The 25,606-nt window shown below is 40.7% G+C and overlaps 1 protein-coding gene across 7 annotated transcripts in view; it reads left to right on the forward strand.

Annotated features, from left to right (window-relative positions):
• Nucleotides 1–25,606, forward strand: part of ASIP (agouti signaling protein) — a 133,686-nt gene that overhangs the window by 44,130 nt on the left and 63,950 nt on the right. The window contains exon 1 of one of the 7 annotated variants that reach the window (XM_082746076.1): nucleotides 21,469–21,934. The exons of 2 other annotated variants lie outside the window; for them this stretch is intronic. The gene's annotated coding sequence lies outside the window, so the exon portion shown is untranslated. Of the gene's footprint in view, nucleotides 1–21,468; nucleotides 21,935–22,375; nucleotides 22,569–25,606 lie in introns of those variants that run through there. 4 more of the 7 variants (XM_082746081.1, XM_082746083.1, XM_082746075.1 and 1 more) reach the window with 4 other exon arrangements.

Below are 25,606 nucleotides of genomic sequence, written 5' to 3' on the forward strand. Positions count from 1 at the left end.
CCGATGTGGGACTTGATCCAGGTATTCTGGGATCATGACCTGAGCTGAAGGCAGTCGATTAACCAACTGAGCCACCCAGGTGCCCTGGAGAGAAGAATTTAATCAATTAGAAAGTTTGCAGTCAAAATGGAAGTAACATAAAGTCCTTTTTCAACTCTGTACTCTGTGCTTCTGAAATCTCCACCTCTAATTGATTTATTCACTCTGAAGAAGAGAAGGATATATTCACCTATATTTGCCCATAAAGACCTCTTTCTTAATTATGCCCTAAACAAAGCTCCTTATCTCTCCTGTCCTGTCCACTTCCCATGTTTTTGCTCATGAATCCCCCAATTTGGGGAGTGACACCACCATTCAGACTGTCAGCATCCTCCATCCTCCCTTTCTAATTGTTTATCAAGTCATGTTGATTTTATTTCCAAGGTATGTTTTGACTCTGAATCCTGCTATTGGAGAGAGAACCCAGGAGGATTTCAGCAATGTCCCTGAACTAAGATGGAGCTGGACATCCAGGGAGACCAAAGCAGCTAGAATTCACAGAACACAGTTTCAAGAAGAGAAGAGGGCTTCACAGAGACAAAGCACTCCAGAAATCTACAGAGAATCTCCCTTGAGTCTTCGTTAAATAACAATCAGAACATCATTTGAGGAAACTACCTGAGGCTGGGTAAAGTACCACTGGAAAAGAGCAAAGAGAATAATCCTCAGATTACCAGCTCCAATGAGATAAAATTCACAATGTCTGGCATCCAGTAAAAGTTACCAGGATGCAAAGAAGCAGGAAAATATGATGCATACTGAAGAGAAAATGAATATAAACAGATCAAGAATTGCACAGGAACTAGAATTAGTAGATATATGTAACAGTTGTTACATAAATATTCCATATGTTCAAAAAGTTAGAGGGAAAATTGAAAATGTTAAGTAGAGGGGCGCCTGGGTGGCTCAGTTGGTTAAGCATCTGCCTTTGGCTCAGGTCATGATCCTGGGGTCCTAGGATAGAGTCCTGCATTGGGTTCTCCGTGAAGCAGGAGGCCTGCTTCTCCCTCTCTGACTCCCCCTGCTTGTTTCCCCTCTCACTGTTTCTCTCTCTGTCAGATAAATAAGTAAAATCTTAAAAAAAAAAGAAAGAAAAGAAAAGAAAAGTAGAGTTATGGAAGATAATTAAAAAGATATTTTTGGAAAATATGGAAGATATTTTAAAAGACCTAAATCTAACTCTCAGAGATGAAAAATAAAATATTGAATATGAAAGATACGTTAGGTAGAGTTAATATCAAACTAGACATTATAGAAGCAAAGATTAAAGAGCTGGAAGATAAACCAGTAGAAACAATCCAAAATAAAACACAGAGAAAAAAGACTTAAAAGTAAAAAAGAATATCAGTGAGCTGTAGGACAACTTCAGGTGACCTAATATGTGTATAATTCAAGTCCCCAAAAGAAAGGCAGTACAGAAAAAAATATATGAAGATATATTGACTGAAAAATTTTCTAATTTGATAAAAACTATAAAGCCATAGAGCCAAGAGGTTTAATGAACCCTAAAGACAGAAGACATGAAGAAAACTATACCAAGGGATGTGATAATAAAATTGCTTATACTTAGAGATAAAAGAGAAAGTGTTAACCTCTGTTCTTTATCCCCGCTCCTTTAGGTTAGGCCCTCTTAATGGTTTAGCTGGACTTTTACTATAACGTCCAACTAAACTCCCTAGTTCTAATTTACTTCCATATTAGTGTTCTCCCTTTACCGCTGTCAGAGAGTTCTTCAGTGGTCCCTGAATGAAATCCAAATTGCATAGTATGGCAAATAAAGCTCCCTTAGCATGGCATATCTGACCCTTTTTTCTCTTTCCGACCTCAGCATCTCCCCAAACTACATTTGCTCCTGTCCTCTAGCTACATGGAACTGTTAGTGGAAACATCTGTCCTGTCTCTGACCTCTGTGCCTTTGCATGTACTGTTGCCTCTGCTTGGGAATGCCTTTCCTATACTTGGTTTATTAATCTGTGGTCCCCAATAATCTAAAAGCTTTTGGAAGGCAGGGATTGTCTTTCCTCTCTGTAGTGTCTTCTATAAAGCTCAATACATATTTTCCAATGAATGAAATTATCACTTAAATTTTTATTTTTATTTAGCAACAGGCCAACCTGTTATTATATACCTATGCATTGAGACTGAAGATAAACTATCTTTATTTTCAGAAGCTATAAATCTTTCTTCTCAAAACAACGTGCTGGTTGTTGATACTTTTGTCTTCGGCTTTATTTAATTTTTAGCTCATTGAGGGTCACAGAAGATTTCAACTGATGATTGTGTTTAGAAGGAAGGCTATTATGTCACTGAGTGCCAATAATACCAATATGCCTATGAATGGCTGTGTTTTCTGGATGGCTTAAATACATGATAATTTCTTTTATGAATGAGCATCTAATGTGATCCATTTCCATGAAAAGACAAGTGCTCTTTTGATATGTGCCAGAGGAGAAAATCACTTAGATTGTATATATATTGCCCACAAGCATTTAGGAATATTTTTTACACATATTCAGAGACTTTCTACATAGGTATTAGAGCCTAAATGCTGAAGCTGGTGGCCCATTCACTGCTAATGGCCTTATGGAACATAACTATGTTGAAGAAGGCATAGACTAGGGTTTTATAAATTAACAAGGTTAATGTTTTAGACCATCTGTATTGAGGTAAGTAGCAATATGGTTTCCCTAAGTTGCATTTAAACTGACTGGACTGGGGAGCACCTGGGTGGCTCAGTTGGTTAAGTGCCTTCAGCTCTGGTCATGATCCTGGAGTCCGGGATTGAGCCCAACATCCGGCTCCCTATTCAGCAGAGAGCCTACTCCTCCCCCCTGCCCCTGAGCCCACTCTTGTTCTCTCTCTCCTTCTTTTCTCTCTTTCTCAAATAAATAAATAGATAAATAAATAAATATAAAACCTTAAAAAAAATAAACTGACTAGACTTGAAATCATAAAAACTGTTAATTTTTTTTAATCCAAAGTCTAGCTTTAATTTACTACACACAAGAGAGTTTGGGAACACATAGAAGCAAATTCTGATGTCATTCACTAATTCATTCAGGAATATTCAATAAGTAACCATTATATATTAATCAGCATTCCAGGCCTTAGAGACAGAGAGATGAATAAAATAATTCTTGACATTAGTGAGCTCCTCGTCAAGCAATGATTCTGAAGTGAGATCAGGGAAGGCATATGCCCTTATAAAGATAAACTGTAGTTTTCAAGGGCCAGTTACCAAAGTACCACCCTATCCACCCTGATTCTGATTATAAGGGAGAAGGATTTGCTCTCTGATGGGAATGTGCTACATGTGAAGACACAGTGGTAGTGAGAAAAACCAAGATGTTAACACAAAACTTTAATATTAACAACCATATAAAGGCTACTTTAAGAGCACCTAATTTTACTTAATAGTGGTCAGGAAATATCTGATAGGCAGCAGAAAATACATGTTTTGAAAAAAGGTCTCAACTACTGGAGATACTAATTTAAGAGTCATCAATTTGCGTGCGGGAGCTGAAGCCCTGAGAGTGGATGAGATGACTCAAATAGAGTGTACGAAGCTGGAAGAAAATAGTGAATCATCATCATCGTCATCACTGTCATTGTCCTCATCCTCCTAACCATTTACTGAGTGATTTTTACTCTGTGCCAGACATAGTGTTACAGGATCACAGGGTTCTTGTCTCACAGAGTTGAAGAATGAATCTTGCAGACACGAAAGGGTGAAGTGAAGTGAAAGTTTTATTTAGTGAAGGTGAGAGCAGAAAGGAAAGAAGCACTCTGGAGTGAGAGGGTTCCTGAATGGGTTGTCACTGAGGGATTTTAGTGTCAGTCTTTTATTGAGAATTGACTTGGAAGCTTGTGGCCTTGAGTTTCTTGCACCATCTTGGTTTGAGCATGGACTACTGATAACACCCTTCATGACTGACTTCTTTGAGATTTAGTCATTTTCTATGATACAGTGTAGCTGCCAAAAAAAAAAAAAATACTCCCTAACATCCGAGGCCACATGGTCTGTTTTCTTACCTTTAGTTCACTCTGACTTAGTGATTCTGCCTACCAGGAATAGTGTTAAAGCCAAGCCAGGGGCTCCCTGTCTCTCTCTGCCTATATCTTAACTCTTTCCTTATTCAGTAGTGCCAAGTACTTCAAATGCATTTTATTACTTAACCTTCACAAAGACCTTACAAGTTTAGGTGCTCTAGAACCTTTGGGCAATGCTAACATTTAGAAGGCTGGCACACGAGGATGCCCTCTATTAAGGGGATCTGAAAAGAGAGCCATCAGAGAAACAGGACAAGGAAAGGGGTGATGTCATAGAAACCAAAGCAGGCGCTGCGCCATCTCCCCCCCCCCTTCCTCCGGATAAAAATATATGTTTATAAAAAATAAAAAATTATATTAAAAAAAAAAAAAGAAACCAAAGCAGGATTGTGTTTTGGGAAGAGAGGTCAGCAGTGCCACATGCTGCAAAGAAAGGAATCGGGGTGCCTGGGTTGCTCAGTGGGTTGAGCGTCCGACTCTTGATTTTAGCTCATGTCATGATCTCAGGGTTGTGAGACTGAGCCCCACACTGGGCTCTGTGTGTGTTGACCCTGCTTGGGTTTCTCTCTCTCCCTGTCTCCTCTGCCCATCTCCCACTCGCGTTCTCTCACACTCCCTCTCTTCCAAATAAATAAATAAATAAAATCTTTAAAAAAAAATTTTTTTTTAAAAATGGGTGGTAGGGAAAGGGAGAAAAGAACAATAGAAAAGATGAGACTGAAGAGCTTAGCCAAAGTGAATTATTTCTAGAAAGAAGGTAAGAATGGAAGAGAGAGAAAGGATAGGGCAAGGTGTGACGAAGGGGTCTAGTGGAAGAGTAGGCCTTGAACAGGGGTAGGGACTCTTGCGTTGAAAGAAAGGAGTAGAAAAGATAGAAAGAACTTAGAGGAGTTTATTACTAGAGGGTGCTCTTTTCATCTTAAAAGTAGGAGGTAAAGTCATCTGCTGCAAATTAGGTGGGCAAGGCGCTTGAAGAGAACAAGGAAAGTTTGTGATGTGGCAAATAACTGCTTATATTCAAAACATTGTATCTGATCTTCTGAAGAATCTCTGCTGAGGACTTTAATCAGACTTGTAAAGGGCAGGAAATACATCCTAATAGCTTCTCCTCTTTTGCAAAAAAAAAAAAAAAATGTACAGACTCTCTAGATGGGATCTCTTCCTAATAAGATTTTGGAGATGGGGTTTTCTCTGTGCAGGGGAATGGGAAAATGCAGAATATCCAGGAGTAAAAAATCATGAATACAGATAGAGCAAAATCATGAATGGGTGTTCTATTTAATTTTTTTCATATATTTGAAATGATTATATAGTTTTGAATTACATAAAGTTTCTTTTTTCTCTTTTTAATTCAAATTTTACTTAACATATTGGTTTCTGCAGAATTCATCACTTACATACATCATCACTTACATACAACACCCAGTGCTCATCACAGCAAGTGCCCTCCTTAATATTCATCACCCATCTAGCCCATCCCCCACTCACACATAAATAAAGTTTCTAATGTGGAACCATTCCTGTGGCAATATCCTTCTTGATCATGAATTGAATCTGATTTGTTTATATTTTATTTGGGATTTTTACAACTATGTTCATGGATAAGATTACCCTGTAATTTTTTTTTTTTTTTTTTTTTTTAGCTTAAAGGGTATGCTAGTCCTATAAGCTTGCATGATGTGTCAACATGTTTAACAATTTTTTTTTCCACCATTGTTTCTTGCACTCTCCTATTTCCTTTTAGGTTTTGATTCTGGTTTGAGTACCTTCCTTCATAGTTCTTTCAGTAAGAGTGTTTTGATGGTGAATGTCTTAAGTCTCTATAGGTCTTTATTTTCTTTTTAAGATTTTATTTATTTATTTGACAGAGAGAGAGAACACAAGCATAAGCAGGTGGAGCAGCAAGCAGAGAGAGAGGGAGAAGCAGACTCCCCACTGAGCAGGCAGCCCAACGTAGAGCTCTATCCCAGCACTCTGGGATCATGATCTGAGCCAAAGGCAGACGTTTAACTGACTGAACCAACCAGGTGCCCCTCTTTAAGTCTTTAAATACATTTATTTCACTTTTAAATTATAGTTTGTCTAGGTATAGACTTTTAGGTTACCCTGTCCATGGACACCTCTGTATTTGATCAGTTCTAAACCCACTTTTATGTTAATTTCTCAATTCAACATTCCTGAACTACGTAGATAATGTGAATTTGAAACACATGGTTAGGGGTGCCTGGGTGGCTCAGTGGGTTAAGCCTCTGCCTTCGGCTCAGGTCATGATCTCAGGGTCCTGGGATCGAGTCCCACATCAGGCTCTCTGCTCTGCAGGGAGCCTGCTTCCTCCTCTCTCTCTCTCTCTGCCTGCCTCTCTGCCTACTTGTGATCTCTCTGTCAAATAAATAAATAAAAATCTGTTTAATTTAAAAAAATGTTTGAAACACATGGTTAATGTAGTACATGCTTGGAGAAGTAGTTTCTCTGCAGTATCTATTTCCTATCCATAGTATCTGCTTATGAGCCATAATCTTCTTGCAACCCCAGGGTGCCACGATGCAGCTACTTTAGAAAACAGTTTGGCAGCTTCTCAAAATGTTAAATATAGAGTTACCATATGAACCATCGATTCTACCCAAGAGAAATGAAAACACATGTCCACATAAAAACTACACAAGTAGTTTATACACAAGTATATAGTTCATAGTTCTGCAATTAACTAGCTTGAGTGAATCACATAATTACTCTAGGTTAATTTTTTTTAATATGTAAAAAAGAAATATATATAAAATTATGTCAAAGGGCTCTTTCAATAATAAAATTCTGTGAAGTGGAAATGGAAATAAAATTGGAGATGCATTGCTTAGTAAAAAGGTTTCCCATAGTCATATGTGCTCAAGGTTCGAAGATAAAAAGTATTTAGCATGCTTATTTATCTCATTTGTTCTTAGAGAGAGAACAAAGACTCCCTGAAATATCTTTCACTAGAGGAGCTAGAAAGTTCCTTGGCTGGCAAAGGAAATGATACTGTGAACTCCAGAATACTGTCAGGACACCTTTCAAGTCCAGTGGGATGACTATACAGGTTGGTAGAAGGAAGATGACTTAAAGAAGGAAAAAAATTCTTTTGTATGCATCATGCTCTGTGCTAATTACTTAATATAGCTGTCTCATTTACTCTTTATGTATGATGTAGACTTATTGCCTTGATTTTTTTAAACGTAAATTTTTGGATAGAGGGACTGATAATGATCCTGGAGTCCCGGAGTTAATACCCGCATCAGGCTCCTTGCTTGGCAGGGAGTCTGTTTCTCCCTCTGACTCTCCCCCTTCTCATGTTTCTGCCTCTCATCCTCTCTCTTTCTCAAATAAATAAAGAAAAATATTTTTTAAAAAAAGAAGAAGAAAATTGAGGCTCACAGAGTTTAAGTGATTTGAAAGTCCATATTCTTATCATATCTCATCCCATCTTTGTCCAGAGAGTCAAATTCTTCCATGGAATTTTCCTACTCCTTCCATAGAAACTTCCTTGACCATCTTGGCCTACAAGAATTTCTTCTTCTGCACTTCTCCGGTGCGTATTACCTATCCTATCAATCTCACACATACAATTTTTTGCAATGTTGGCTATATTCATTTGTTAATAAGTAAGTATTTATTGAATAGCCACCATGGAATCCCATCAGGCAGTATGGATACACAGAGTTAAAATCTAGTGGAGGAGACAATACCATTAACAGTTTACTCATACCCTAGTCATTCTCTCTGCTTCTGACTCCCCTAGCCTGAAACACTCCCCTTTTAGCTCTCAGGGGAAAAAAAAAATCATACTAGTGAGCCCGAAAGTAGCGAAACTAAGTTTTAAGGGAAAGGAGAATTTTAATTAATGAATTACCGTAGCACACACACCATTAGCATCAAGGACAAAACACAGAGGAGGTAATGATTGACTGAAAAACTTCAATTTTCTTAAGCAATAGGACTCTTTCCAAATAGAGGGGATTTGAACCAAGCTCCAGACCCATGGGCAGTTCAAAATGGCTGGTGCCATTCTGTCTTAACCCATTCCACAGTAGGAGGAAAGGTTTTACTTATCACTTGCTGGTAACTAAGCATGGCTTGAGGAAGAATACTATCTATTTCAGCCACTGTTTTAGCCAGTTATGCTGCTAACAACATATCCTAAGATAGTCTTCTTCTTTTTTTTTTTTTTAAGATTATTTATTTATTTATTTGACAGACAGAGAATACAAGTAAGCCCAGAGGCAGGCAGAGAAAGAGGAGGAAGCAGGCTCCCGGCTGGGCAGAGAGCCTGATGTGGGGCTCGATCCCAGGACCTGGGATCATGACCTGAGCCGAAGGCAGAGGCTTTAGCCCACTGAGCCACCCAGGTGCCCCCTAAGATAGTCTTCTTGAGTGTAAGAGTAACTTTCTAGTAGATGGTGAAGGTCCTCAGATAAAAGTTATGTGAGCCAAGTCTGATACATAGAAAAGATTTCTGGCAGGAGCACCTGGATGGCTCAGTCAGTTAAGCATTAGCTCTTGATTACAGCTCAGGTCATGATCTCAGGGACCTGGGATCAAGCCCCATGGGGTTCTGTATTCAGCAGGGAGTCTGAGGATTTCTTTCTCTCTCCCTCTGCTCCTCCCCCCACTCACATGTACACTCTCTCACTCTCTAAAATAAATAAATCTTTTTAAAAAAAAAATTAGAAACAAGAAAGAAAGGAAGGAAGAAAGTAAGAAAGAAGAAAAGATTCTGCCCAGCTTTGGTTTCTTCCTGGTTCTTTTAGTCAGTCTGGATCTTACCCTCTAGTAATTATAAGTTACATTTTTTCCCTTCAATTTCATGTTCTAGGATACTGAGCCCATGAAATTTAACAAGTGCCTTCAATGTGCAAAGAAATATGGTAGATACTTAAAGGAAATAAACATAAGTAAGAGGATTCCTGCTTGTTGTGAGTCATGTAAATAATTATCTAGAACATCTAACATCTAGAACATTAACGTCATGTTCTTGTGACAAATACTTTTGCCCTTAAGAGCCGTATATATCTGCCAGATATATGACCTTATACCTTCCACCCCATGCTGTAAGATAAAAATCATTGCTGTCTTCAAGATTCTGGGCTGGGATATGTTAATGAATCCTGGTCTTGCCTACTAATAGGCTTGTCCCAGAAATGAACATTGCAAGCATTCTCAGAAGTGGAGCTAAATTCGGACAGAGTATCTCTTGGTCATACCATTGTAATCTGAGAAAGAGAGAGACCAGTCCTTGTTATTTTCTAGGGTATTCACCCCATATCCTTCCTAGAAGTGCCCTTAAGGAATATTTCAACCCAAGTCTTATACCACCTATGAAGCAAGAGGTAGGCAGGTGAATAGATTCTCTCTAAAATGTAGAAGGTAGGTTAAAGGAACTGGGATTTATGTATTATACATATTATATCTCATTTAAAGTTCACATTAACACTGTGGAGTATCATTGTCCCTATTTTACATCTGGGGAAGCTGAGGCCCAAAGAGGTTAAATAACTTGTTAAGGTCACATAGCTAGCAAGTGGTATTGATTCAACTTGGAGAATGGCACTGGATGAAGTCCTAATTAAGAAATCTGTTGGGGGCACCTGGCTGCTCAGTTGGTAGAGCATGCAACTCTTGATCTTGGGGTTGTGGGTTGAAGCCCTACGTTGGGCATACAGCTTACAAGAAAGAAGGAAAGAAAGGAAGGAAAGGAGGGAGGGAAGAGAAGAGGAAGAGAAAGAGATGAAAGAAAGGAATCTGTTGGGTTCTGGCTGTACCAGGGATCTCTCATAGCTAAGTGATGTTTCAAATTATCAAACTGCTCCAAAGCTATGGACAGGAAGTCCCTACACAGCAGGCTCAACTTCAGGGAGACCCAGACAATGCTTGAAATTCAATTGCACCAAATCCTTTGTGTCAAAATTAAGTTTTGTGCATTTTAATTTATGGCTGCTTCCATATTAGAAATGTGATAGAAAAGTAGCCTTAAAGCAAAATAACTCCCACCAGGGAAACTCTTGCTGAGTTTTAACTCCCTGGGAGGTAGAGATCCTTGAGACAGAGAAGGCCAGGGAGCAGGAGAATATAAAGGGCCCTGAGCCCTGAGAGCACAGAAGATCTAGGAGGCCAGATTAAGTGGTCTGAGGGGTGGCACCACAGCTTGAGGTAATTTACAGCTCAGGGTTGCATAAAAAGGAGTGGGAAAGCAGGGCTACCAAAGTCACCGAACTAAAGCTTGGTCTCTGAGTTCACTGACCCTTCCCACTCGGCCATTTCCACAGGTAAGTCCAAAGGAGAATTGCTTCAGAAATCTGACAAAGTCTGTTCTGGTGATAGAAGGAGTTCATCACCAAAATCGGAAAGAAAATGGGCCAATGGTGATGACATGATATATTAATGAGGTCAATTTATTTTTCTGCAAGGAGCTTGGCAAGAATTCTCTAAAAACAATAAACAACCCCCAAATACCTTATATTTAACTTTGAGATTTGGGGTGGCATTGGCAGCAGTGAGATTTCTCATTATGTTTAACTTGGTTTGAAAATCAAAATGTGTAGCCTTTGGGAATGCACTGATTAATGAATGAGGAGGACAAAAAGGAACCAATTGGTTACTTAGATGTTGCCATGGATGATCCACAATGAGAAGGGGAGTCATTAATAAATAATTCTAACCGCAGAAGTTGTTTTTTTGTTAGAATCTTGGGCACACGGCCTCAGCATTATACCAGGCTGGGCAGAAAGATTCACTGGCCAGAAGACTTCTGAAATTTTTTCCATAGCTGATTTATACACTTTCAGAGAGGAGTTTGTTTTCAATCTTTGTTTTCCTTTGACATCTAAAATCCCTTCTCAGAAGAAGAGTAAATTCCCTACTGCAGACTAGGATGAAGAATGTAAGTAAGGTTTGTCAGTTTCATCTCTGTCTACAGGCCTAATAACTTTAAGGTGGACGTCCTCAGGGCTGGGTGTCTAATGATGGTGTTTCCAATTTTCTCTTAGGATGACCTTGAATTTCTTTTTTTTTTTTTTAAGATTTTATTTATTTATTTGACAGACAGAGATCACAAGTAGGCAGAGAGAGAGAGAAGCAGGCTCCCTGCTAAGCAGAGAGCCCATGACCTGAGCCGAAGGCAAAGGCCAGCCTTGAATTTCTTAAACTGACTTTAAGAGACTCAGATATTTTATTTTATAAATAATAGTTATGGGACACCTGGGTGGCTCAGTGAGTTAAGCCTCTGCCTTTGGCTCAGGTCATGATCTCAGGGTCCTGGGGTTGAGCCCTGTGTCAGGCTCTCTGCTTGGCAGGGAGCCTGCTGACCCCCACTCCACCACCTCTCTCTCAGCCTACTTGTGATCTCTGTCTGTCAAATAATAAATAAAATCTTCACAAATAATAGTTACACAGATTTTGTCTATACATCACTCATGTTACCTGAACAAAATCAAGAAAATATATCTGAATGGATATAAACTTAGGTTACCAGTCCCTTATGTATGGCAGTTAAGGAGTGGTCCTTGATGATAAGTAAATATAATTACATTATACTTACATAACTCTTTATCTGAAACATGGGCTCTTTGCAGACAGAGACAATGTCTTTATATCCTCCATTTCTAATATAGGGCATAGCATAAACTAAGTCACTAATCATTGTTTGAATGATTGAATGTCAGAAGAGTATTCATAGGTTTAAAAAAGTCTTTAATAATAAAAACAGAAAAATTATTTTAGCTAAACCTCAGTTACCTGACGTTCTCTTGCCCCAAATCCCTGAACATTTTAGCTAGTGAACTGAATTGATTTTTCTGAATATATTTATGCCAAAATAATACAGTGACATTGGAAAAAGACATTTATTAGACATTTCAGTGTCCAATTTGGTGATTACAGATCTTGGCTTCTCCCCTTGTCTACACACTACTGGGTCTCCAAAGAGCTCCAGCTAAGAGACACACATATCTCAGATAGTCTTCTCCCCAAACCAAGGGGGTCGGGCAGAGCTCTGGTGTGGCCACCTGGGGGCAGTGCAGACCTGCAGATGGGTTTCACAGGGAATCCTGAGGAGCCCCAGTCTTGAGCAATCCCAATCTTGCATGCCACTCTGCCCAGCAACATTTTCTTCCACTTCCAGGGGATGTCTTTATCCAAGTCTACCTTTGACTCAGGCTCTTTGAATTGGTAAGAGAGGAACGGGACAGGAATAGGCATGTTTCATAGAGCAGCATGCACACCCATACACACATCTTTTGGAACACTTCAGCTTCCAACTCCTGAGAGGCAGGTTCACAAATCAAGTTAGTGGTTTCTTTGAACCAAGAAACCTAAATACTTTAAAGGAAGGGGTGAAGATTGGTGTTAAACACCGTTAACAGGTAAAGCTTTGTTCCATGACATATGGGTTGTGGAAACATTACATTTCTTTAGTTTTCTAGATTAAATATCCTCTGGTTTTCTAGACTAAATATCCACTAATGGGTATAAAATCCAACCTTGGTCCTTTTTCAGGGGCTTACAGGTATTTGGGGAAAATCTCTGATCAGTGCTGGCCACCCTTGAAACTCTTTGCCCAGGAAAATGATCTATTCTAGGACCTTTTCTCTAAGCCTAGTTGGGGCATGGAGACTTCTGCTGAGGCTCCCACACAGCAGTGTCTTTGCTCACCTCCCTGAGCACACAGTCCTCCCCATTCAAGGTTCTGCCATCCCAGGGGTCTGTGGGAGAGTGAAGCAGGACCTGGCTGTCCAAGAAGACTACCATGCCCTTTAGCACCATTCACTCCAGAGCGAGGCTTGGGAGATTCTCTCTCCTCTGTCCCCGTCTAATCCAAAGAGCACTTCCTTCTCTCAGTCAAAACAACTTTGTCACCTCTGAGACTCTGGGCTGATTTCAAAAACAAAAGCCTCTCAAATTGGTTCATTTGTCTTCTGGGTGAGAGAAGTCCTGATCTCCAGAACAAATGACCCTGGTCAGTCTTTTGGGATGGGGAGTGTAGAGAAAGGTAAGAATGATTCATTCTTTCACAAAGAAAAAAAATGTGGTTGTTCTTTTGTTTTCACTTTCTATTTCCCCTTCTCAGAAGATTGATTACTGGCCCCGATTTCCTCTCCAGATTTCTCTTTTTTTCTAGCCATATACATACCACTCCAGTTTTACTTAGCTTTCCTCGGCTAGTTCTCCCAATCCCAACACTCCACTCATTCATTCCATTGTTCGGTTCATACTGATTGAACATCTGATGCCCTGCAGGCACTATTCTAAGGCACTGAAGATGCAGCAGTGAACAAGATAGATAGGATGTTTTCATGGAGCTTACATTATGGTTATATAACTCACAACAGAACAAGTAAACAAACGAGATACAGGTATATTGTGGGGATATTGAAGTTTCGGTTCCAGTCTACCACTCATCCAGATACCATGAGTATCTCAGAGCAAGCCAAATGAATTTTTTGGTTTCAACCACAGTGTAACATAACTATACTGCAGGCTATTCAGTGTGCATTACGTCTTAAAAAAACACGTACTTGCATTATTTAAAAGACATTTTGTCGGGGAGCCTGGGTGGCTTAGTCGGTTAAGCGTCTGCCTTCAGCTCAGGTCAAAATCCCAAGGTCCTGGGATGGAGTCCCACATCTGGCTCCCTGCTAAACGGGGAGCCTGCTTCTTCCTCTTCCTCTGCCTGACGCTCCCCCTGCTGTGCTCTCTTGTTCTCTCTCTCTCTCTCTCTCTGTCAAATAAATAAATAAAATCTTTAAAAAAATAAAATAAAAGCCATTTGATTGCTAAAAGAATGCTAACCATCATCGGCACTTTTGGTTAGTCATGATCTTTTTGCTGGTGGAGCGGTCTTGACTTAATGTTGATGGCTGCTAACTGATCAGGATGGTGGTTGCTGAAGGTTGGGGTGAATGTAGCAGTTTCTTAAAATAAGACCACAAAGAAATGTGCCACAAAAATTGACTCTTTCTTTCACAAGCAATTTCTCTGTAGCATGCAATCCCATTTGATAGCATTTTACTCACAAGAGAACTTCTTTCAGTCCTCTCAAATCCTGCCACTGCTTTATCAAGTAGGTTTATGTGATATTCCGAGTTCTTTGTTGTCATTTCAACAGTCTTCACCAAGAGTAGTTTCCATCTCAAGTAACCTCTTTCTTTACTCATCTGTAAGAAGCAACTCCTCATCCATGGAAGTTTTATCACAGGATTGCAGCAATCTAGTCTCACCTTCAGCTCTGCTTCTTCTTCTTCTTTTTTAATTAATTTCTTTTCAGCGGAACAGAATTCATTGTTTATGCACCACACCCAGTGCTCCATGCACTGGTGGTGCTCCACCACCTGACTCTCCCAACCTCCCACCCCCGCCCCTTCAAAACCCTCAGATTATTTTTCAGAGTCCATAGTCTCTCATGGTTCATCTCCCCTTCCAATTTCCTTCAACTCCCTTCTCCTCTCCATCTCCCTGTGTCCTCCATTCAGCTCCACTTCTTGCTCTCTTGTTATTTCCATCACATCTGCAGTTGCTTCTTTCACTGAAGTCTGCTAATGTTGATATTGTGACCCCTTCCCATAAATCACAAATGTTCTTTTTTTAAAAAAAAATATTTTTATTAATTTATTTGACAGAGAGAGATCACAAGTAGGCAGAGAGGCAGGCAGAGAGAGAGGGAGCTCGATCCCAGGATCCTGAGATTATGACCTGAGCCGAAGGCAGAGGCTTAACCCACTGAGCCACCCAGGAGCCCATTCACCCAATGTTCTTAATGGCATCTAAAATGGTTAATCCTTTCCAGAAGGTTATTAATTTGCCCAGATATGTAAGAACAGATGAATCACTATCTATAGCAGTTACAATCTTGTGAAATGTATTTTTTAAATAATAAGACTTGAAAGTCAAAATTACTTCTAGATCCATGGGCTTCTGTGCAGAAGGATGCGGTGTTAGCAGGCATGAAGACAACATGAATCTTGTATATCTCTTTCAGAGCTCCTAGGTGATCAGGTGCATTGTCAATAAACAATAATATTTTGAAAGGAAGCTTTTTTCGGAGTCCTAGATCTCAACAGCAGGCTTTTCATATTCAGTGAATCTTGTAAACAGATGTGCTGTCATCCAGGTTTGTTGGTAAATTTATAGAGCATAGGCAGAATAAATTGAGCATACTTCTTAAGGGCCCCAGGATTTTTAGAATGGTCATTGAGCGCACTGACTTCAACTTAAAGCCACCAGCCGCACTGGCCCCTAGCACAAAAGTCAGCCTGCCCTTTGAAGCTTTGAAGCCAGGCATTAAACTTTTCCTCTGTAGCTATGAAAGTCCGAGATGGCATCTTCTTCCAGAATAAGGCTATTTCATCTAAAATCTGTTGTATACTGTAGCCACCTGCATGAATTATCTTAGCCAGATTTTCTGGATAACTTCCTGCAGCTTGGGGCATCTGGATGGCTCAGAGAGTTAAGCCTCTGCCTTCAGCTCAGGTCATGGTTTGATGGTCCTGGGATCGAGCCCCGCATTGGGCTCGCTGCTCAGCAGGCAGCCTGCTTCCCCCTCTCTCTCTGCCTGCCTCTCCGCCTACTTGTGATCTCTCTCTCTCTCTCTCTCTCTCTCTGTGTTAAATAAATAAAAATCTTTTTAAAAAGTAAAAACAAAACAAAACAAAACAAAAAAAACTTCCTGCAGCTTCTATATCATCACTCACTGCTTCACCTTGCAGTTATGTTATGAAGACACCTGTTCTTCTTAAACCTTTAGAACAAACCACTACTCACTTTGAACTTTTCTTCTGCAGCTTCCTCACCTCTCTCAGCCTTCACAGAATTGAAGACAGTTAGAGCCTTGCTGTGGATTAGGGTTTGGCCTAAGCGACTGTTGTAGCTGGTTTGATCTTCTATACAGACTTCTAAGACAGTCTCCCTATCAACAGTAAGGTTGCTTTGCTTTCTTATCATTTGTGTGTTCACTGAAATAACACTTTTAATTTCCTTCAAGAACTTTTCCTTTGCACTCACGACTTGGCTAACTGTTTGATGCAAGAGGCCTAGCTTTTGGCCCCTCTCAGCTTTTGACATGCTTTCCTCACTAAGCTAAATCATCTCTAGCTTTTGATTTAAAGTGAGACACATGCAATTCTTCCTTTCACTTGAGCACTTAGGGCCACTGTAGGGTTATTAATTGGCCTAATTTCCATATTGTTGTGTCTCAGAGAACAGGGAGGCCGAAGGAGAGGGAAAGAGATGAGGGAACAATGTATTGGCAGAAAAGTCACCACACATACATTTAGCAATTAAGTTTGCCATCTTACATGAGCACCGTTGGTGGCACCTCCAAACAATTATAACGGCAAAGATCACTGAACACAGATCACCATGACAAATATAATAATAATGAAAAATCTTGGAATATAGTGGGAATTACCAAAATGTGACACAGTATCACAAAGTGAGCAAATGCTTTTGGAAAAATGGCACCAATAGACTTGCTCAATGCAGGGTCGCCACAAATCTTCTTGTAAAAAATGCAATATCTGAAAAATAAGGTGAAGCAAAATAAAATGGGGGAATGCCTATAATATCAAATAATGAGGAGTTCTGGGAAGGAAATAAATGATATGATAGGGAATAAGAAGGGATCACCTGAGAGAGGTTAGTCGGGTAAGCCCGCTCTGAGGAGGAGACATTGAAATTTGGAGGACAAGAAAGAGATAACTAACAAAATGTAGGAGATGCTTGAAGTTTTTGCTAAATCAAAAAAAAAAAAAAAGAGGAGAGAGGGGGGATATCTATATGGGGAACCACTTTAAAAAGCATTCCAAGCGGAAATGTCAGCAAATGCGTGGGTCCAAAAACAAGACCAAATGAAAGCATTATATAAATAAGCAAAATGTTACTTTTGGGTTTTTCTTAGCTTGTGACCATCATCCCTTTCACATAAGAGTGTCTTTTATCCCTTCTGAGAAGTGATTAACTTCCCCTAACCTTCACCTTCCTTACCACTCAAATCACAGAGTTTTCTTCCGCTGAACCCCATTGAAACTCATCTGAAGTTAATCTGACTGCAGCTGTTTCGGTGACTGAAGCGCCAATTTGTGGGATTAGAAAATCTGTGTGGTCCCTATGTCAGATAATACTTCCCTTCCCTATCTCTTTCAGAAGGACTAGGTCCTGCTCTCCTGTCTCTTGGGAGGGTCGTCTCAGCAGAAGACTCAGATGGAAATTTGCAGTGGATGGTGGGGGGCAGTTCTCTGGACACACACCCACAGGTGCCTACGCTTAGAGTCTATGTCTTTGAATCCCAGGAATATCTCCCCACCCCTACAGCCATTCTGGGTACCCCTCCTCCACACTGTATGTTACCCTCCACTGGGCTTTTATGAGAGCGTCCCAAAGAGCTGGCATCCTCTCTTAGATGCAGAGTAGCTGCTAAAAGAGACCAGAGGGCTTCTTGCCACCAGCGACATGAAATGCTCTTAGTTAGAAGCCAGAATCAAAACCATATGGTTTGCTTTGCAAAGATCACAGGGCCCAAAAAACTAGAGGAAGGAGGGCCAGCCAGGGGACAAGATTTTTGGGTAAGGGGGAAGCACCTACCCTAATCCTGACAGTCTGTACTCAAAAGTATAGCCCTCCTGCCAAGGGGCCGCCTCTCCTTGGACTTCTGGCCCACTTGGACTCTCCTCAAGCCCAGACAGGTGGAAGCTCAAACAAGAAAGGCTAGAAGAATGGGACTACTACTCGCTAGTCACATCTCCTGACAAATGCCCCCCAGATGGAAACTGTCCCTCTTTGCTCTTGTCTCTAATGAACGGACATATCCCACATCTTAAAAATATTTAAGAAGCAGCCCTTTATCGGCTTGCTTACCATGTATCCAACTAGATTCAGGTTCTTTAAGAGGGGGGTCTTAGATTTTTCCAAGCTGCTCCTGAAGGAAAATGCACAAGTATTATAAAGAAATTCAGGGGCACCCTTGGGCTCAGGCTCTAGGGGTTCTAGGATCAAGCCCCGTGTTGGGTTCCCTGCTCTGCCCGGGGCCCGCTTCTCCCTCTCCCTCTGACTGCCTCTCCCCCTGCTTGTGCTCTCTCTCTGTCAAATAAATAAATCTTAAAAAAAAAAAAAAAAGAAAGAAATTCATGCGAGTAACTCCTTATACAAGGATAGATTATATGAACCCACTCTGGCAAGTCTGGATTTGGATCTGCTTGGGACTTTAAATGTGAGGGTTTGTGTCAGTTCCAGTGGGTTCCTGTCCTTACTGATATGTGAGCAGGGATTATTCATGGAAACCTGGGGAGGAGATGCTGCATGCTTGGAGCTGGGGTAGCTAGCATCGTCTTTTCCTTTGCAGACCAAGACCAGGGCATCTGAGGAAAGATTTAATCCTAATTCTCATTGTCCACTCACTACCTCCCTGCTCCCCGTCTAACCCATGGCTTCAGTGGCTCTAAGCAGCATTTGTGGGCAAAGATCTATGTTCACATGTCCTCATGTACATGCAGAAGAGTTTGGGGTAGATGCCTTTGTTTTAGGGCCCAGGCTGAACCATAAGTGGGAAGAACCTTCCAGGCAGCCCTTTGATATAAGAGAAGGATAAACCCTCAATACCTTAGAATTGATAGGCTGCTCCATAAGCCTCTCCCATAATCTCTTCACCCAGAGCAGATCCGCAGTATGCTGGGTCATAGAAGAAAAAGCAGAAGCAAAAAATAGGACAAACATTGGTTTTCCTAACTTTCTTCTATAACTATTATCTTCAATTGTTAGGGGAACAAAAAATCTGATAAACAGGTCTGTTCTCCTTCTGGGTTGCTGTTGGAAGTCAGTGTTTACAAGATTCTGCGTGATGAGTGATTTGAGGGTAGGACTTTGTCTTAAGCTTCTTAGAGTTGCAAGGTTGACCCCTTCCCTGCCTGCCAGATCTCCTGGCTTGCTCTACTATATTTTAAGGTCAGAACATAGAACAAGCTCCTGAAACCACTGGGTTCCAAACATGCTCCTCAATACTAGCCATCAAAGACATGGCTTAAAAACTTGAAACATGCTGGGTGCCTGGGTGGCTCAATGGGTTAAAGCCTCTGCCTTCAGCTCTGGTCATAATCCCAGGGTCCTCGGATAGAGCCCCACATCAGGCTCTCTGCTTAGCAGGGAGCCTGCTTCCCCCACCCCCCACCTGCTTCTCTGCCTATTTGTGATCTCTGTCTGTCAAATAAATAAATAAAATCTTAAAAAAAAAATTGAAACATGTACTCACAGGGGACTTAGACTAGCTGGAGGCAAGCCTTTGTTCATTTTCTAGTGTTATTTCTCATTGCCCTTGAAGAACTAGACACAGAACAGAAGGGACTGGCTATTTGGGGGCGTTTGGTGAAAGCATTGCCAGTTATATTCTGTTCAACCACAAAAACAGGATTAAACTAAGTTTCAGACAAGCTTGCCAGAGCACATTAGACACTGCTGGGTTGGCAGGATTCTTTTGAAGTTTTTGACTCATATAAGTTATAATTTTATTTTTATATGTTGTATACTTTCTTATATAGACCTCATCTTATTTAAATTTCACAATTATACTATGCTTTGGAAAATGAAATTATGAATATCACATTTATATGGGTGAGGAAACAGACATAGAGATTAAACGACTTGCCCAATTTTATCTAGGTCTGTTACCAGAATCAGGACTACAATACCCATTTCCTAACTTCCTGTTCAGTGCCTTCTCCATTCTGCTTTAAGAGCAAATATCCTCCAAAAAGTTGCATTAAGACAGGAGTATTTGGCAGTCATTGGACTCCTTCCCTGGTTCCCATTATAATTGTGGGGTCTTCCTTTTTTTTTTTTTTTTTCAAGGAAGAGTTCTCTTTTGCCATAATGTGCTCCCCCAGGTTCATATGCTGTTCATGTGCATGGAACCCCACCATCAAATTACAAACCATTATCTCAATTCATTCCCCAGTATCTCCACTGAGGAGAATATTTACCCACATTACTGATAAAGAAGCTGAAGCTCAGAGAAAGCAGATAAATTAGCTTAATATCCCAAGGCTTATAAGTGGCAGAACTGAAACCAGGATCTTCTAATATTTTAGTCCTCTTTCTGCTATACCCTAGAAACATTAGCCATGTCTGGCATCAAACAGAGATCTTCTCCCTAAGACATAAATATATTTGTGGCCTTTACCCACATGTGTCATATTCTAGGGCTGGGGCACCATACAATATAATACAGATCCTCCAGTTTCTCCAGAAGGGCAAATAGTTCTCCCATTGGGTATCCACACATTAATATATGCATGCTCGCATGGCATGTGCTGCCCCACCTCCCCCTGCCAGGGATTTGGTCACAGCTACAGCATCTTGACAACCTATTTAAACCAACCTATAGTAACTGGCAGCACAGAATCATTCCCTGGCCCGCTGAATCATTGAGCCTCTGCAGACTTTGGAAGAGAGAATTATTAGCGGAAACATCCAAGGGTCTGGGGGATGGGGGTGGGGGCGGGACCCAGAAAGGTGTGTAATAAATTCCATCCAGATGTTGGGATTGGTTTTTTTCTTTTTCTCCCCCCCCCCACTCCGTCCAATCACACTGAAAGAGTGAACACGTTGTTTTCACCTTATCAAGCAAGGTGGGAAGAACATTGTTTCCTTTATTCATGGGTGGGTCTGCACTAAAGGATTAAGAGGGCCGACAGAATCTAGGTAGTTCAGAGTGGCATCTGAATTATCAGCACTTTGTACACATGAAGGAATTAAACAGGTGAATAATATTGCAAATACTTCAGCAAAATCCAATTAGCAGTGTCCAAGTCCATTCCAATTTACAGCTTCCACACCATTTACCTATAGGGTAGACAACCTCTTTTGAAATCCTTCTAAGAGATACGGTTGTGCAAATTGGTCCAACAAATAGCTGAACGTGCACGTTGCTCCGTTGGAGAGGGAAAGGCAGACCTAGCCATAAATACTAAATTTTATCTCATGGCCTGGTAGCTTTGTCATGCTTTATGGCTAATAACTGAGCCGGCAGGTAACTCAAAAAGTCCTCTCCAGCAATTCAGGCTCTACTGGGGTTAACTTTTGGTGTGGAGCAGATCTTCCTAAGCTACAGCCTCAGCTGACGTCCCTTTTACGCCACACCTGAGCTCCTGCTCCCTGAAAGGGAAGCCTGAGTAAAGACAGCTGTGAAAGAAGCAGAAAAGGGTTCTTTCTGGCAGCGGCTGCTTCCAACTTCAGGGAAGTGGGCATTGAACTAAAAAGCAGAGCTTGGAGAGGACCAGGAAGTAAATGACACTGGAAAATGGGAAACAGGGAAGAAAGGACCTGACTTCCCTCCCCTCAGAAAGGTGTGCTTTGCAAGGTTTTTTTCATCTGGACTGGTGAGTCTTAAGATATATAGTCCTCAGACTACTTATTTGAGCAGGACAAAAGAGTCTTACCTGTTTAGTAGATTAAATAAATAAGCCAGCAAACAAAAGAAAACATTTTTGAGATTTTTTGCTGAATTCCTGTCAATTATTTGTAGCTCTCTTTAGACATGCTTGTTTTGGTGCTTTTAAGTTTTGATTGAAATCCTCAGTGGAAAATATGTTTCAAAGGAAAACAAAACAAAACAAAAAAACCACCCCACACACTTCTACGCCTTGCGTTTTGACCCAGCCCACAAAACAATTGGAAGAATCTTTGCAGACCCACCAGAGATCCCTGGATTCACTTGGAGAATCATTGATCTAAAAACATCTTGATTTCAGAACCCTTCTTTTTGACCTGGAATTATCTGTTATTGACCACAGAGAGCTGCTACTGACGACTCCTGGGACAGGGCCCTGTATAGTGAGAGGTGAGCCCCGGTGTGGGAAGAAATTTCTTTCTCTTTCTCAGCGGGTGTTTTGATATAGTACACTATCTATGCTTGGGATATCTGTAGACTCAATTTCTTCTCCTCCTCCTCCTTCCTCTTTCTCTTTCCTTCCTTTTCATCTTCTTCTATTTTTTGTTTGTTTGTTTCTTCTATAGTAAAAATTTTCCCAAGCCCTTGGTGCCTATATGAATTTTGCCTGGCACATTTCACTAATTGGAGTTTTGGAATCACAGTTTCTTATTTGTGTGCAGAATTTTTCTAAATAGCTAAGCACCTAATTACTGTAAAAGCAACTGGCCACCATCACACCTTGTAGACAGGTAGGTGAGATTGCATCAGAGAAGAGAAGGCTTCAGGTCTCTACCCTTCACTGTGTCAGAACTGGGAGCTCTATTGAGATACATGTAGGAAAGAAGAACCCTCATGGAGGGAGCAGCCATGTTGCAATGAGTGGAAAACACAGATAATATGAATCCAGGGAGTAATGGAACCAGACCCTGGAACAACCACTGGGAAGTTAAAAATCTCCCAATCAAGCCGAACCCGGAGAATGAAATAGTTCCTTTGGCCAGACTGCTCTGAAAATAAGGGAAAAGACTGATTCACATTGAAGGTAAGGAGCGTATCTGCGTCTCTTCTGCTTAAGCCACAGGGATCTCATTAAGGATCGGGACACTAACACTGATCGATGGCTTCACTCTGGGCACAATCCTCATCAGGAAGGCAAAGGTAATTACCGGGAATGGTTGGGGGGGGGGGACACTATAGCCTTTTGATTTGATCACTCAAACATCCTGTCAGGCAGATGGGAAAAAGAGATCAACCCTTACCTCAAAAGAAGTAAATTGTTGGTTGAAGTATTTGGTTTCAGTATCTGTCAGGTTAGGCTTGGAAAGGCAGATCTGTGGTCTAGGAAACCACATACAGGATTCTGTTGTTTTGGAGCTCTGAAAATGCAACAATATAAAGAAATGTATAACTCAGAATTAGACAATTACTTTTAATTGGGTGTTTTACTATCGAGTGCATAACCCTCATTTTGTGGAAGTGGCCTTGGGTTAGAATGCAGTCTTTCTGGAAAAGGACTCCTTCTGGTTCTTTAAGACCAACTGGAGGAATCTCAAAAGTTAAAATAACATAAAACTTGCCATCTCTTAGTTTTGCTATGAATGTTTATTTATTCCAATAAGTAAGTAAGTATGAGTAAGCATTCTCTGTAACAGTAAGCTGTTACAGCCCGGCACCAGGAAGGAAAGAAGCCAAGTGTTCAGAGTTGGGCAAAAGAGATAAAGATCCAGAGCCATGATGCTGGTCCAAAAGAGAGAAGAGTTCTTATAAAAGAGAAATACAAAATAAGAACCAAAAAGATCAGAGAGGGGTTGAGTGGAAGCGCCCAGGCTATCATCTTTGATTGAAATTTAAAAAAAAAAAAAAATTCAGAGAGGAAAATACACACAAAGAAATAGATTATTATTTGAGACAAAACTGTCTTCACTTGTGTAGGGAAGATTTATTCCGATTTGGGGGATGACATCGGAAGGAACTGTAAAGTTAGAGGTATCCAACTGAAATACCTGTGTAGCTGAGTTTGGGGGCCAAAGTGGTTGCTCCATCCCTTAAAGATCTGTGTGTTGTTCATAAAGCAGCTATTCTGAGGAAAAAGAAGAAAAATGGGGGCATGGCAGAGGGCAGAGAGTTCCATAAGCCCCGCTAATGGTCCCACAAGGCAGGATTCAGCCATAAATTGCCTCCTAGATAGCCATCAGTTCTGTCTCCATCTGTTCCCCAAACCCTTGCTTACAGAGTCTTTTTATATATATATATATTCAAGTCTCTTTGAATCAGCTTGAAGTAAAAGTACTAAGTTCAAAACATTCTATATCCATTCATCTGTTGAGTGAAATAAGTCAATCAGAGAAAGACAATTATCATATGTTCTCCCTGATATGAAGAATTTGAGAGGCAACATGGGGGGTTTGGGGGGTAGGGAGGGAAAAAATGAAACAAGATGGGATCGGGAGGGAGACAAACCATGAGAGACTCTTAATCTAACAAAACAAACTGAGGGTTGCTGGGGGTGGGTGGTGGGTAGGGAGAGGGTGGTTGGATTATGGACATTGGGGAGGGTATGTGCTATGGTGAGTGCTATGAAGTGCAAAAACCTGGTGATTCACAGACCTGTACCCCTGGGGCTAATAATACATTATATGTTAATAAAAAATAAAAAATTTTAAAAAACAAAAATTCATTCTGAATCACAATTTGAATCTTGTTTAAAGATGAAAGGATGAAAAGTATGACTCTATTCTGTTTAGAAACAGTCCTTACAGACGGGATCCCACGTGTTATGTGTTTTACTCTTCCTTTGATTTATTCTGCTTTTAAGTGCCACCAGGCCTCATTCCATAGTCAGTAATTGGGCTTTTAGAAGGGAGAAAAGTGGTTATTTAAAATTGTCTCCTTATGTTCTATAGCCGCACCACCTGACCATTTGCTTCCAGGGAAGTGTACACAGCAATAACTGACTGGACAGAGAAAAACTCACTGAACCCTAATGAAGGCTTTCCTAACTTAGAGCCTAGCCTCAGAGTGGTCAGGTGACCTGGCTCACAGGAGTAGCAGCTCACAAAGCCCAGGAGGTGAAATTAGGGGGCCAGTTTTTGGTACTGCATCTGTGCCTATCTAACTGGGAGGCTTTAATCTAGTCATTGACTTGCTCAAGGCTACCATCCTGTGCATCCAATGGGAAAATGAAGACTAGCTTCCCCTACTTACAAGGATGCTTGGGGGTAAGATGACAACCAAAAGTAACTGCCTTCGCTGGGGTAGAGAGAGCTGGGTTAGGCAGAGAAAGTACATTGTGGTAGCTAATGGCTACCACATGTCATTGCTTAATTTTTTAAAATCTTCATCTTCCTCTTCCCTGGGTTCCTGAATGGTCCGGAAATACTTTTCTTTTAAGTAAAGCTTTCATTGAAGATTTTTTTGTTTTTATTGAACAAAGAAGTCTCTACCATGTGAACATACCCAGGAAACCAGAACCTAAATATAGAAATAGGACAAGGGGCACTTGGGTATCTCCGTGGGTTGGGCATCCGACTCTTGATTTTGCTCAGGTTGTGATCTCAGGGTGGTGAGACTGAGCTCCCGTGTTTGGCTTGGTGTCCCTTGCTCAGCAGGGCATCTGCTTCTCTCCTTCTGCCCCTCCCCCAGCACACACGCATGTACACACTCCCTCTCACTTTCTCTAAGATAGATGGATGAATCTTAACACAAACAAACAAACAAACAGAAATAGGACATTATCAGCACCCAAAGCCCCCTTAACCACTGACTGACTTCTAACACCATATTTAAGTTTTGCTTGTTTATGTACTTTTTAAATGTTATGACTTCTATTGTTTAATATTGGTTTGTAAAATTTGTTACTTTACATAGTCATATTTTGTTTATTCTCAGTGTTGTATAGTATTTCGTGAACTAATATGCCATAGTGTGTTTATTCATTCCTTATTGGTGGATGGTTAGATTTCCAATTGAAAACTGTTACAAACAGTGCTACTAGGAACATTCTTTTTTTTCTAAAGATTTTATTTATTTGACAGACAGAGATCACAGGTAGGCAGAGAGACAGGCAGAGAGAGGGAAGCG

This window comes from Mustela nivalis, assembly GCF_964662115.1.
Source record: "Mustela nivalis genome assembly, chromosome: 8".
NCBI lineage: Eukaryota > Metazoa > Chordata > Mammalia > Carnivora > Mustelidae > Mustela > Mustela nivalis.